The sequence below is a fragment of the Protopterus annectens genome, chromosome 2.part2, assembly GCF_019279795.1.
Source record: "Protopterus annectens isolate FY-2018-M chromosome 2.part2, PAN1.0, whole genome shotgun sequence".
Lineage (NCBI taxonomy): Eukaryota > Metazoa > Chordata > Ceratodontiformes > Protopteridae > Protopterus > Protopterus annectens.
This window is the reverse complement of record NC_056730.1, coordinates 116,369,502-116,385,398: the sequence shown is the minus strand read 5'-3', so window position 1 is coordinate 116,385,398 and position 15,897 is coordinate 116,369,502.

The following is a 15,897-nucleotide window of genomic DNA, read 5'->3' as shown; positions in this document are numbered from 1 at the left end:
GTACACCTCCCTCTGTAGTACTGCAGTATTGTTTATTTACTTTATAATGTATGTCAGCCCAACACTTTGGTTATACATTTGCTTTATTAGGTTATTAAACTATAGACCTTTGCCTGATTTGATCATTTTTGGCTGTTTTCTGTTCTGTTGCCTTTGCTGTCTCCTTCTACTAGTAGTAGTTATTTGTACCCTCCTGTATACTTTATTTGAACTGTATGTATACTATAATCTATCTGTTGGCTATACTTGATGTAACTGAGTTTTTTTTTTACTTTTAACATTTATGCACAATTGTGATATTTTATTACAATTACCAAATAATGTTGCATGTGAACATTTTAACAATTATGTTTTAATAACAATAAGTTTTAGAAAAACTCAAGCCACTTGTCTGGCAGTCTTGTTTCTTATCTTATCTTTCCAACATTTCCTGTAACTATTCATCCAGTCTAGGAAGGTCTGAGCTCACATTTCAGTTAACCTTTTTAGCATTTTTCCTTTAGTCATCTGTTAGTAAAATGCAGTTATAAAACACTTTGTATTATATTTGTGATATGCATAACTATGCAAACTAAACATTATTTTACAATTAGCTTACATATTGTTTAACTTTTGATTTCAGTATTTTTTTTTATTTAACTGTTCTGACATTCATTTTACAAAGACTGTTTGACTAATACCATCTGTGATTTTATTTCTTTTTAAAATTCAGAACTGTTTGGTGTGGTGTTACTATACAATTATAAAAAAATGTAAAAAATAAATAGATATTAGCTTAACAAACACGTTTATATTTACATTATTTATATTTGCTGTTGTCTGCTGTTATTCTTGTGCATTGTATAAAAAGAAAATACATGCATGTCAGTCTTGTCACTTTAAATATTTATACAAGCATGTCAGTGTTGTGACTTTAAATCTTTACTCTTATTAACTATTTTTATTTAATTGTTATACACTAGAACTGTTTTGTTTACCTTTTGACTATGCTATGAGAATGGCAGTCATACGCACTACTTTACTGTAGTACTGATAAATATCTTGCTTTAATTGAATGGAAATTTTAAACATTTGTGTATTTTACCATCCTACCATGTATGCTTAACCATTTTCAAAACACAAACATATTATAAAATATATCTCTTTTGTACAGATCAGCTGTAGTTTCCTGCTCTTTCCCAATGTATGTAGGAAGTCAGTCTCTGTCAGTTCAGCTAATCTATTTTCTTTATCCTGTAACTGCTGTTCAAGAGTTTCCTCATGGTCTGCCTGATATGTCTCAGGAATCTGTTCTGCTGAATCTGAAACTCCTATGCACTTTTGGAAAAATGTTTTTATAACTTGTCTAAACTCATTGTGTCTGTCTCTTAGAAGTTTATTACATTCTTTTGTAACAAAATGTACTAGAGGTCCTGTCAGTAACTGATTTGACTCCTGTTGTAACTCTGAGATAAACCTTTTACATGTGGTGACAGGACATAACTGTGCAACATCTGAATATAATGGAAACTCTTTAGCCTTAGTTAATTCTGTATCATGAACAGATCTGTCTTCACAGTCTATTGTTTTAGCAATATCATGCAATACTTTTTTATGGCATAATACACAAAATCCAGTTTTTGTTGATTGACATAATAAACATTTGTCATACTCCACATGGTTTTCTTTGAGATACCAGTCAAATATTGTAATACATTTGCATAATGCCTTACTATCAACCTGCCCTAATAAGGTTTTACATTACTAATGTGCTGTGTATACCAACATTGCAATTTACTAAAGCTTGGTTTACATTTGCTTGAATTATGTCTGAAAATATCCATACTGTCTAATAACATCCAAACTGTCTAATAATATGCAAACTGTCTAATAGCATCCATATTAAAAAATGTGACACAGAAAAAAGTCTTACCAGTTAGCAAGAAAACAGGTGATCAGGCTGTTGTTGCTGATGGTTGAAAATTTTTCAAAGTCACTTGAGAAGCTGGTGAAACACAACAAGCAGCGGACTGCTGTGAAAGTAGATATCCACCTTTTCTTGGAGAATTTATGGCACTGCACTTTCCTGAACTAGTCTCACTGGATTCAGACGTCTGAAAAACTTTACTGCTGCAAGCTTTATATACTGGAATATTTCTGTTTAAGATTCAGACATATGTACAAATGTTAGTTACTGCAATTTGACTGAAGTAACCCTCTGCAGGGCTTACACTTCCGTCTGTGTTCGAATGCAGGTAGGCTCACCATTGAAAAATTAATTTTAAGGTGCCAAAAGCACCGTGCTGTTACTCTGATGCTTACTGGATTTGAAGTCTTCTTAAGACACTCAGTCTTGCTGGCTGGATTCTGCTGAAATCAAAGTCTGGTTATAGTTGCATTCACAGTCTGTTGCATACAGAAACTTGCAGAATATACACTGATGAGAGAATATACTTTGCATCACCTGTCTTTAAGAGCAGTAACCAATAACTTTTATAATAAACCAAACATACTTCTGTTACAGCTTCAGAAAATGTTCTACTTTACTTCTCATATAGTACAGATGATGTGAGAGATATAACATTTACCTCAGGACAACTGTGTCCCTACCATTACCCGTAACATAACTGGATTTAATACAGACTTTATATATTTTTTTTGTTAAACACACACCCTCTTGGTTTTGGAAAGATACTGCCTTGATGACGCAAATGCTGACACATCTGTTCTTGTGCAAATGCTGATAAGTAAACTGTCTTCAAGGAAATGCCTTGTGGATTAGAAAAGCGTATTTTTAAACTTTCTTAGAAAAACATGTCCTGTTGTCAGTTCTTTAAAGAAATCAAATTACATTCTTGTCATGTCTGTATGAAGTCAGCTTTCTTGATGTGTGTAATACACTGATAAGCAAGTCCCTTATTTTTTTAAGCCACAGTCATTTAGTATGGATGCTAATCACATATTACTAAACTCTGTTTCTGCATTTAAGCAAGCTTTATCTTATTCCTTATTTATGTTGCATATTTGTAGCAAAGTTACTTTCAACCTTAATATATTGTTGAGCATAATCTTACATTACTCATAAGTTGAATGGAAAATGCTGATATACCATGATGTCACCTCCAATGCGTACATATACCAGCTAGGATCCAACTGCATTTCAATCATCAGCTGCAGAGATGGTGTGGTATCTTGAAGCCTAAGCCTAACCATAGGCAATAAAGGCTTTAGCACATATTCCAAATGACCAGACAATGTTTCTATTATTTAAATAGACATAATCAGATAATCCAGGAGGTGGACTTTAGGAAGTATACAGAAACACTGCAATATAGGCCCTTGTACTAAAAAATATTGTTTTAACTTCTCAGAGATCTGTCCTAGTGATGGCCACCTCTAAGTAGTCAATGGCTTGCTTAAATTGTTAAGATAATATCACGTAGTAAACAGACAAAAAAAATAGGATTATACTACTGGCTAATGACCCCCTTCATATACCATAATGATCCACAACCACTACCCCACCCCTTTAAATGCCAAGGTAACCTAAAATGTTTAACATCTCATCCAAAGGACGGCACATTCAAGAGTGCGGAACCAAAAGAAATCAACCCACCCTTTTTTCTACTATCAGGGATTGAACCCAGTAAACTGTATGCATAAAACCACATCCCCAACCAGAAGGCCACAAGAGTAGCAGAAAAGATCCCTTCCATAAATGTGGTAATGAAAGGAATAGAGATTTAATTATTGTAATCTTGATTCATAGCTCAACACCTATGTTTTCCAATTCTCAATACTTCTGCACTTTTTCCAGAATGAAGATATAATTTCTGGAATATATTTGAATACCCATGCTATATTACAGCATCAGCATGTAATATGTAAATTGACAGGTAATAATATTTCCAAGTTTTTTGATGCTATTGATCTATCAACCTTATAGTTCTATAACATTTATTGGTTATTTTGTAACCTGATTTACAAAGTGAAAGTCCAAACTAATAGTACTCTTAGGTCCTCATGTAGATCAGAAGTAAAGATTATAGCTGCATTCAATCCAGTAGATACCTTTTATTATTATTATTTCCCATGCACATAGATCCACATTTTTTAATATTGAAAATTACTTTGTAGTGCACAGTCCAAGAGGATTATCCATAAATATATATATATATATATATATATATATTTTTGCAATTCTGCATGATTATTACATACATACATACATACATATTATTAGGTACATAGTACCTAGTATCTGGAAGATGTCCCACATTATTCCTTTACACAAAGGAGGCAATTCCACAGAATTTACTAATTATCGACCAATTGCCATCCTGTCACCATTATCCAAAATCCTTGAGAGGGTCATTCATACCCAAATTATGGACTTCCTTCACACACACAAACTGTTATCTAATACACAACATGGTTTTCGCCCATTTCACAGCACCACCACAGCTCTAATGGCCTTTACTAATACAGTGCACCACCTCAGAAACCAAGGACAATATGTATCTGCTATATTTCTGGACCTGTCCAAGGTCTTTGATATGGTGAATCACACTAAATTAATCAATGTGTTCTCTTTCCTTAACCTTAGTAACTCCTTTATCACCTGCTTCCAGAGCTACTTATCAGGACCTCAACAGGCTGTGCAGTGGCAACATCACCTTTCTACTCTCCTCCCTGTGACCTTAGGAGTCCCACAAGGCTCCATCCTTGGATCTTTACTCTTCTCTCTTTTCACCAATCACCTTCACTCTTCCACTCCTCATGCATCTGTTATACAATATGCAGATGATGCTACATTAGTATGCTCTGGTCACACACTGCAACATCTCAATTCCATTACCCAGGAATCTTTCCTATCTACAGAAACATGGTTCACCAATTCCCAACTCATCCTAAACCCCAACAAAATAAAACTCCTTGTCTTCCATCCCACTAGATCTCCCCCATCCTTACCAACTTTTACTAGTGAATCCAAAAATAAAACCATCATCATCCCAATAACTCATACTAAACTGCTTGACATAGAAATTGACAACTTGAAATTCGACACTCACATTGCTCAAACCATTAAAAAGGTATATAAGAAATTAGATCTTCTTTATAGGCATAAACAATTTCTAACTAGAGCCACAAAAGTTACTACTGCCCATATATGCCACTTCTAGAGTCCTCCACTCCACTAACAGACTACTCCTGGACACCACAAAAGCTAACTCAGCTGGGGAATCACTCTTTCCAAACGTCATCCCTAAAATCTGGAATAAATTGTCAGCCTCCATTACCTCCAGCTACTCCATAGCACAGTTTAAAAAGCTACTTATGACACACTTGGCCAACTCCTGGCTCAGTACCTGTAATTCTCCAGGCTAAAACTACCTTTATATAGGTAAACAGACACTCCTTGCTGACTTCTAACCTATTCTTATCCTTGAAATTACTTGTATTTTAACTCACTCAAATCATGTTTACTGTAACACCATTTGCTATGATAAAGCTTCCACATGAGGTCTTTATATAATATTATTGTGTAAATACTATTTGTATGCTCATGTTATGACCATGTAAGTTGCTAACTTCTATAATGTTTATATCTATTCTATTTTGTAATGGAGCTTTTCTCCCTGGACTTCCTCTGAAAAAGGACCTGTGTCCAGTCAGACTTCTCCAATAAACAAATGTAAAATAAATATTTATTTATTATTTTTTTTATTTTATTTTACATTTGATGACCGGGAAAGTCTGACTGGACACAGGTCCATTTTCAGCGGAGGCCCGGGGAGAAAAGCTCCACATAAAAAAAAACAAACAAACAAAAGTGACAATACATTTACATACTATTACACATATAGGAACATATTTAACTTTTTTACATAGGTGAATAGAACAAATATCTTCAGAATAAGCATTGTTTAGAAGAATAAGTGATTTAAAAACCTTGTTTGGCAAGAAATAAGTAGTTAATAGATAAGATAAGAAGGTTCTGCAGAATCATTGCAGTACTGAAAGGAAAGTGAGTTAATCTGGGGGGGGTCACATGGGCACAGCCAATTGGTAGAGTAGTGGGTGTTGTGTAGTTTCTTGAATAGTGAAACAGAGCTGGTAGAAGTTATGTTCTTTGGGAGTGAGTTCCAGATTTTAGCTATTGTTCAACCAAGGAGAGCTTTGCCTGCTTCATTCTTTTGTTTAATGACAGTTATGAGAGTTTGGTCTGTAGATCATAAGGTATGGGTGGTAGTGTAGGGCTGTATTAGATTTTGTAATGCTAGAGTTTTGTCAGGGTGGTAGTACAGTTTGCGGGCTGCGAAGAGTTGTGTAGTAAGTAGTAGTTGGGGCAACTCAAGCCAGTTGAGCTGTTTAAGGGAGAGACAGTGATGGGATCTATTTGAGGTGCCAGTGGCAAATTTAGCAATCTTGTTATAGCAAGCTGCCATTTTGTTTTGTTCGCTCTGGCGAAGGTTAGTCAGGACTGGGGAGGCATACAGTAAAGTGGATAACAAGTGGGTTCTTGCGACAGCGACTTTGGTATAGTTGGTCATCAATTGCCTGTTCCTATACAGGAGACCCAGTTTTTTGTTTACTTTTTTGATTGTTTGTGCTATGTGTATGTCAAATTTGAGATTGTTGTCAATTACTACTCCTAGGAGTTTAGTGTGTGTTGTTGGGGTGATAGTGGTGTTATCCCTAGAGTTTATGGTGAAGTCAGTATTTGGTGCAGAGGCTCTACCAGGACTGAAGAGAAGAAGTTTTGTTTTTTTAGGGTTGAGTAGAAGTTTAATGCTGGAAAACCATGCTTCAGCCAGAGTAAAGTTATTCTGTGTTATTGTTTGAAGTTTGCTTAAGGTTGGGGTGGCATATATGATGGTAGTGTTGTCTGCATATTGTACTATAGAAGCAGATGGACAGGAGACTGCTATCTGATTTATATGTATAGAGAATAGTAGAGGCCCAAGTATTGATCCTTGTGGAACTCCTATAGTTACAGGTAGAAGGGGGGATAGTTGGTCCTGCCAAAGTACTGCTTGTTGACGGCCAGACAGATAGTTAATGAACCATGATATGGTGATGGATTTTATGTTAAGGGTAGATAAAGTGTTGAGTAGTATGCTGTGGTTGACCATATCAAAGGCTTTAGATAAATCTAAGAATACAGAAGATACAAAAAGACCGTTGTTTCTGTGGGTATTAACTTTATTGGTAAAAGAGAGTAGGGCTGTTGTGGTACTATGGGAAGACCGAAAACCTTGTCGGGATGTTGATATAAGGCTATTTTTTAGGAGTTATTGCATTAGCTATGAATGTACTACTCTTTCCAAAATTTTTGATAAAGGTGATAAGATTGCAATTGGCCAGCAGTTGGTCAGTTCAAGGAAGTTGCCGCCTTTGTGGAGTGGAATAATATGAGATATTTTCCACAGGTTAGGTATTTTACATTCAGATATGGATCTGTTTATGAGGATAGACACAGGGTAGGATATGGTTTCAGCTGTTAGTTGAAGGAAGTCAGCTGGAAGTTTGTCAGCAGATAGTGTGGTAGGTTTTAATTTTTTGAGGAGTTTAGTAATAAGTTGAGTGGGTGCTGCAGATAAGGAGACGCTAGAGGGAGACTATTTTGTAGTAGGGGTAGTGGGGGTTGGAGAAAGGATGGTTCTGGTGGAGTTATTTAGGGTGCTAGAAAGGGCTTGTACTGTTTCAGTAAAGAATTTGTTGAATTGTGTGGGGGTGTCCTCATTGTTGGTTGGTAATATAGGTGTGGGAGTGCCGGTTTTACCTGGGTGCAGTAATTTATTTATTGAGTCCCAGAATTTCTGAGGGTTATTAGTGTGTCTTTCTTGTAAGGTTTTGTAGTATTTGGCTTTATCAAGTTTAATGAGTTGTTTGGTCTTATTACGGAGTGCAGAGTAGTTTTGTTTTGTGGTAGTGGTTCTAAGTTTATGATATTAAGCCCAGGCTCTGTCTCTATCTTTCATTATGGCTTTACTCTCTTTTGTTAACCGGGGGCATAGTTTGTTTTAAGTCTGACAGTTTTGGTTGGTGCATGATGGCTCAGGACATTGAGAAAGGTGGAGTTAAAGTAATCAACTGCTTCATCAAGGAGTAGTTGTTTTATGGGGGCCCAATTACAGTTTTTTAGTTCGTTGTTTAGGTCCTTAGCTTTGAAGTTCTTTTTGTTATGAACTATTCTAAGGGTGGATTGGTTGCAATGGTGGTATTTATTCCTAATAAGATATGTTGGTTGGAGGTCACTCAAGCTCTTTGGTAGGCAGTCTGATTGGTGTGCGAAGGAGGGGTCAGACAGAAGTATCCAGTCTAAGATGGAATGACAATTAGATTTTTTTGTCTATTCTAGTGGGGGTGTCTATGATTTGTGTAAACCCATGAAGATTAATATGGGTAGAGGGGTTGTATTTGGTACAGTTGGACCAGTCAATGTTAAAATCTCATAGGATTATGGTCTCATGTGGGTGGGAGATAGCCATCCAGGATAAAAGGTTCTCCATAGTGGCAATGTTGTTTCCTGGTGGAATGTAGACACCTGCTACAACTATATGTTTTGTGACAATTGGGGACAAATGGGCGAAGGCTGCCAGCCTAGTCAAATAGAATTTGATACATAATTCTATCAACTGTATAAATAAATGTAAAATACAGGCATGTTTTCTTGATAATAAATGTAATATACAGGCATGTTTCTTGAGTGTAAAGAATACTGTGAAATGTGGAACTGCAAAATATGTGACAACATTGCACTCTACTGGCCCAGTGAAGCATGTTGTACCCTTTCATGTTAGAATTCGGCTCCAGGGTGGCTGGATGAAGATTTCATGCCCATTGTTATAAGGCTAAAGTTTATGACTAGAATTTAGATGTGGAAGGTGCTTTATTGCTCTGGGTTCTGCTAGCATATACATGTGAAATATCTTGTGTTGTTGTAAGTTTCTGAGGAGGTGTTAGATTGCTAAATAATGCAGTTTGTGGCCTGAGAACTCAGATCAGGTGTTAAGATGGTGCAATATGAATACTGGGAAAACCTAAGTGTCAAAAATGATGTAATTTTGGGAGGGCCTTAGAGACATGTTTGTTAATAATGTTTAAATACTATTTCTCACATGGGACTCGAAAGCATTTTGACTTTGGACATCTAACTCATCAGTACTCTGCATTATGCTTGCATGTAAGTTTTAGCACTGTGATTTCTTGTAGGAATAGTTAAAGCTAATAAAGATTAATTAGGTATTTTTCTTTGAAATCAGACCTGTCCTACTGTATTATTTTAAGTTTCTGTGTGATCTGTGAACTCTTAGATATCTCTGTGGTGTAGTAGTTTTGTCTTGTCTTTTAATTATTTATTATTATATATTTTTAAAACCGTCTACCTGTGGCTGATTTGTGTAGAGATAAGCTCTAGAGTACATTTCATATTTATAGAGGTTATTGTAACAGGCCACTCTAAAGTAAGCCTTGACTGTTAGTCATACTACCATTGGATATTAATATTGCACAGTAATAATTGGACACCCTTTTAATGGCCTTTTAGTAGCTGATATTATTAACTGGGTGGTGGCAGTAATTACTACCGTATAGCATGGGTAAAGTGGCACGGTTGGAGAATCTGTGTCAGCCTTTCCCAGGAGTGTCTGTGAAGTTGTATAAATACTTATCTCAAAGTGTGTGTGTGTGTTGTATCAGCTACTTGGCAGGGACACGAAGCACTGGTTGGAGAGAGAGGGTACTGGAGGTTTTAGCTTGCTCAGTTAGGCTGAGACCTGGACCCTATAGCTGTGCCTGTGGGGAGTCTTATTGGGGACCTGGTGAGCAAGGGAGCAACCAGCTCCAGACTGACTGTGATCTCTGTGTGCACTTAAGGGAAATTGTACTTTACTGTGTGTATTAGTTATCCTTTCCTCTTCTAGGAGATGACCTCCCTGGTGTTAGTGGTGAGTATTGAGGCTCCTTGATTGCTAGGCCAGGGCACGGTCATCACAAGTGTTTGGCAGTGGTGGGATCTACTTCACATACTAATTGGCTTGTAGTGGTGTGGGTTGAGCGAATTCCTGTAGCTTATGTACAGTGATCTTTAGAAGTGTTTTGTACTCTAAAACAGCCACGCATTGTATACTCAGAGTTCAGATCACAATTGTTTTATTTCTTTTGTTAGCTTAGTGTTAGTCAGAGTGAGCAGGCAGCATGTCAGAAGAAGAGTATGGAAAGCTGACAAGGAGCCAGCTGGCGGAGATGTGCCAGGCTAGGGGACTGGTGCATGGAAACCTGACTAAAGCAGACCTGATTGCAGCCTTGGATACAACTGCATCAGAAAACAGCAGCCTGGAGGACAATCAGACTGACAGTGGAGATACAATATCCTCGGAGAAGGGACAGCTCAATCTTTCTGCAGTGGACTTAAAAATCCAGCTGGAGCTAAAGAGACTTGAGTTGGAGGCCAGGCGTATGGAACTAGAAGCAGCCGAGAAAATGAGTCTACAAGATGAGGAAAATGATTGGCAGAGGAGGCATGAGAGGGAAATGCTGACTCTTCACCAGAGTCATGGAGGTAATGGGGAAGGGAGTAACTGGACCCCAGAAGCACAAAAGGTCAGTAAATTTCTTCCACAGTTTAAAGAGGGGGATAATTTTGATAGCTTCATTCATATGTTTGAGCAGGTATGTAAACAGTATGAAGTTGACCAAAGCCTCTGGGTACGGTTCCTGACCCCCTTACTCCATGGTAAAGCTGTAACATCTTTAGCAAAAATGCATGACACTGACTGTTTTGATTATATTGCTGTAAAAAGACATTTATTAGAATGTTTTAAGCTAACACCTGAAACGTATAGGAAAAAGTTTTGTGAGCATAGACGCAAGGCAGATGAAAATGTATGTGAATATGTTGCTGAACTGAGCACTTATTTTCATAGCTGGGTGAATGGATGTCAGGTCACCACTTTTGTAAGGCTGGTAGACATTTTGATAAGGGAACAAGCCCTTAGCACTTTGCCTGAAGACATGAGGATCTAGTTAGCTGATAAACAGTGTGCTACTTCAGAGGAGTTGGGGAAAAAGGGAGACCTATACCTAGCAAGCAGGGCATCCCTGCACAGGAAACGGACCCCCAGTACTGCTCATGGGTCTAAAGGAACCCATGGTGGGCAGCACAGACTGCCCCAACAGAATTTGCCAGTAGCAGGGGAAGCCACTAGTCCAGGTACACGTGCAGAGCTAATGTTAAATGTTTTGAATGCAACCAGTGGGGCCATGTGGCATGCAGATGTCCACAGAGGCAAGGTGGGGAACCAAAGGTAAGGCAGCCAGTAAGTGGAAAAGACAAAATACCAACAATGGGTTGTCTTGAGACAACATGGGTATGGAACTACAATCTTGCAGATGTCTTGAGAGGGAAGGATTTGGATGAGGCAGTACTATGTACTTATGCAGTTACATGCGGTGAGGCTAGGAGACAAGCATGTGGGTCTGGTAGCCTGGGGGAGACCCAAACAGACTGCATACTTGCAGCCAGGACTGCTGAGGTGGTTGCTTCAGGGAGTGGGCTACTTTGTACCAGTGAGACTGAATGTGAGCCACAGCTGCTTGTGGGTACTGATGTTCCCTTGGACAGGGTAACTGCAAAGATAGAGGTGAGTAGTAGTACCCAGGCTGATAGTGAGGCACCACTGTCAGAGGATGCCAGACTTCCTGTAGAAGGGGAGCTGGGAAGGGTTACAAGGAGAGACTTATGACAGGCTCAGCTCTCAGACCCTACATTGCAAGGCCTGAGGCAGGTAGCTAGGGAGGCACCTGATCCTCAAGGAAAGGGGGAATCTGTATACTGGGACAAAGGGTTACTGTACAGAGAGTGGACCCCTGAGGGAGGGCTAGAAGGTGAGAGAGTACAGCAGTTGGTAGTGCCTAGAGCTTACTGTCTGGCATTTCTAGCCATAGCCCATGATATTCCCTTTGTAGGTCATATGGTCATAAAACGTACAAGGAGGCATGTTATGCAAAACTTCTATTGGCCTGGAATTTCCAGAGATGAAACAGGGTACTGCAGGACCTGTGAGCAGTGCCAAAAGGCAGGCAAGGCAGGAGACAAGGTGAGAACTCCTTTGATGACTTTGCCTGTGATTGAGGAGCCATTTCAGAGATTAGTTATGGATATTGTGGGTCCTCTGAGTACCCCAAGTTCCACAGGAAAAAAGTATATCCTAGTGATTGTAGATTATGCTACACGATACCCTGAGGCAGTGGCTTTATCCTCCATTGAGGCCGAGAAGGTGGCAAATTCTTTGCTAGAGATTTTCATCAGGGTAGGTTTCCCAAAGGAAATACTGTCTGACAGAGGTGCCAATTTTATATCAGACCTGCTGGCTTGTCTGTGGAAGTCCTGTGGGGTGAAGCACAAGAAAACCACCCCTACCATCCCCAGACTAATGGTCTTGTTCAGAGGTTAAACTCTACAATCAAGTCCATGTTACGGGCATTTGCAGATCAGTTTAAGAGGGAGTGGGACAAATATTTGCCCCATCTGTTGTTTGCTTACAGAGAGGTTCCCCAGAAATCCTCAGTTTTTTCACCCTTTGAGTTGCTGTATGGGCATAGGGTGAGGAGTCCTCTAGATTTAATTCGAGATGAGTGGGAAGGTGAGTGTGAGTCTCACAAGGAGTCTGTTGTGGCATACGTCCTAACCCTCAGGACAAGGCTCAGGGAACTCATGGGCCTGGCCAAGGGGAACCTGGCAGAAGCCAAACAACAGAAAAAGGTGTGGTATGACAGGAATGCTTGAGCTAGAGAGTATGCTGCAGGGCAGCAGATAATGGTTCTCATTCCTGTCAGACACAACAAGCTGCAAGCAGCTTGGGAGGGACCCTACAAGGTGGTAAGAAAGGTAAGTGATGTTAACTACATGGTGGAAGTGCTAGGCAGATGGCAGGGCACAAACTGTACCATGTTAAGATGATAAAACCTTACCATGATAGGGAGGTCCTTGTTCTGAGCATTTGTAGTGGATTGCAGGAGGAGTCTGAGAGAGATCTTGTGACTGATCTCCTCAGTGAGGCTCGGGCTGACACCTTGGTGGAAGGGGTAGCAATGTCCCAGCAGCTATCTCCTATCCAGGTTCGAGAAATGTGAGCAGTGTTGCAGGAGTTTGGGGGCATGTTCACTGGGAAACCAGGGAGCACCCACGTGGTGCAGCACCAGGTAGATAAAGGACCCCAAAGGCCTATCAGGCAGGCCCCTTATAGGGTGCCTAAGAGAGTCAAACAGACTCTGAAGGAAGAGGTACAGGAGATGTTGGAACTAGGGTGATTCAAGAGTCCATCAGTCCCTGGGTCTCACCAGTGGTGTTGGTGTTGGTGCCAAAGATGGATGGCAGCAACATGTTCTGTGTGGATTACAGGAAATTAAATAGTCACACAGAGTCGGATGCTTACCCCATGCCTAGGACAGATGAAGCCCTAGAGCAGCTGGGTGGGGCTAAGTATCTTACAATCATTGATCATACCAAGGGTTACTGGCAGGTGCCCTTGACTCCCAGTGCTAGAGAGAAGTCAGCCTTTGTGACTCCTTTTGGCTTATATGAACTCACAAAGATGCCCTTTGGGATGAAGAATGCCCCAGCGATTTCCAGAGGCTGATAGATCATATCTTAACAGGAGCAGGAGGGTTTGCCCTTGCTTACATGGATGATATTGCTATCTATAGCCATTCCTGGCAAGAGCACCTTCAGCATGTCAGGGAAGGCTGGGCAACCTACAGTGGGCAGGGTTGACCATTAAGCTGAGCAAATATCAGGTGGTTATGGCAGTGGTCTCCTACGTAGGACATAGAGTGGGGAGTGGTAAGATAAGGCCAAAACCTGCCAAAGTGGAAGCTATTCAGGCATGGCCTGCACCTGTTACCAAAAAGCAGGTGAGGGCATTCTTGGGGACAGCAGGGTACTACAGAAAGTTTGTTCCAAATTATAGTACCATGGCTGCTCCCCTCACAGACCTGACAAGGAAGAACAGGCCAGACAAGATAGTGTGGACCCCAGTATGTGAGCAGGCATTTCAGAAGCTTAAGGAAGCTTTGGGAGGACCCCCTGTGTTAGCCAGTCCAGACTACAGCAAAGAATTTGTACTGCAGGTGGATGCTTCAAACTATAGGGTTTGGGCTGTGCTTAGCCAGATTTCTTCAGAGGGAGAACAGCACCCTGTGGTTTATCTCAGTCATAGACTCCAACCCAAGGAGGAATGCTATGCAGCAGTAGAAAAGGAATGTCTAGCCATAGTGTGGGCACTACAAAAACTTCAGCCTTATCTGTATGGAAGAAAAACGCTATAACCACAAGGATAATTAGAATCTAGCCCAACAAACGGGAGCTGCGAGTGCAAGCTTCTAAGCTCCACTACAGAGGGATTTAATACAAAAAGTCAGTAATGGCCCTATAGTGTTGAGACTTGTTGACAATCAGAAGCTACCCAAGAGAAAACGGAAGCTGTGACTGCCGCAAGCTTCAACAACACCACTAAACTAGGAATTTATTCCGAATCATATAACGGTATTCCAGCGTTTAGCTGTATTGCCAAACACAAAACTACATTGACAAACGGAAGCTATGCCTACAAGCTTTCAAATGCTACTTAAGAGGGATATATTACAGTAAATCAGATAGTGGAATCAAATTATGCTGGGAGTTATTGTACTACGCAAAATGGTTAACAAATACTGTAGTCCTGAAGTTGAAAATGCTATATCTAGCTTAATTCTAGCCAAACAGGAGCTGGGACTGCTTTATCGCAAATGCTAGTAAAGAGGGATATACTTAAAAAAAAACAATAACGTTGCGACCTTTTGGCAGTAACCAAGCCTTTTCAAACAAACAAACGGAAGCTGCGACTGCAAGCTTCCTTACGGCAATACAGTGCGATAGTGTAAGCTGCTCTTTAACAAAACATACATACACAATCACAAAGTGGATAATATGCAATTCTGCCTTAGAAATGATGTATATTAAACTTACAATACATACATACACAACCACGAAGTAGATAATATGCAATTGTGTCTTAGAAATGATGAATATTAAACTTACTCAGATCGTATAACATACAATTCTGATTTAAGGATGATAACAAACACTTACTCAGCTCGTTTAACACAGCACTGGACCAGTACAGGTGTTTGCCAAGGTGCAGGGCCAGCAGCCTACAGGAGGGCAGGTCAGGAGAGCTTGAGGAGGATTGTAAAAATGGCACCACAGAAGCCAGCGTCACTATGTGGATTAAGGGCAGGAAATGGGTTAGAAATAGGGGAGAAGTAAGAAACAGGTAGGAAAGTGGGTGCAAAGGTAGTGGAAGAGAAAGGGGGAGAGGTCAGAAAGGAGAGGGAGTTGGTAGAATTATCGGGCCGAAAAGATAGACAGCAAGGTAAGGAAAAAACAATCAGTCAATGTGAAGAAAGTGAGACAGTGATAGGCATAAGATAAGGGTAAAGAAGTAAATTTAGTTAGAGAAAAGTGTAGAAAAAAGTTCTGAAAATGACTTAGAGTAGGGTATGTTGTGAGCCACTGAAGGGTTGACTTCTTCTTCTTCTTTCACTGCTCCCATTAGAGGTCACCACAGCAGATCAACTGTTTCCATTTCCTCCTGTCCTCTGCATCGTGCTCTGTCACACCAACCACCTGCATATCCTGCCTCCCCACATCCATAAACCTTATCTTAGGCCTTCTTCTTTTCCTGTTACCTGGCAGCTTCACCCTTAGCATCTTTTTTCCAATATACTCTGCATCCCTCCTAAGCACATGTCCAAACCAACGTAATCTTGCCTCTCTGGCTTTGTCTCCAAACCTTCCAACCTGGGTTGACCCTCTAATATACTTATTCCTAATCCTGTCCATCGTCATCACACCCAGTGCAAATCTTAACA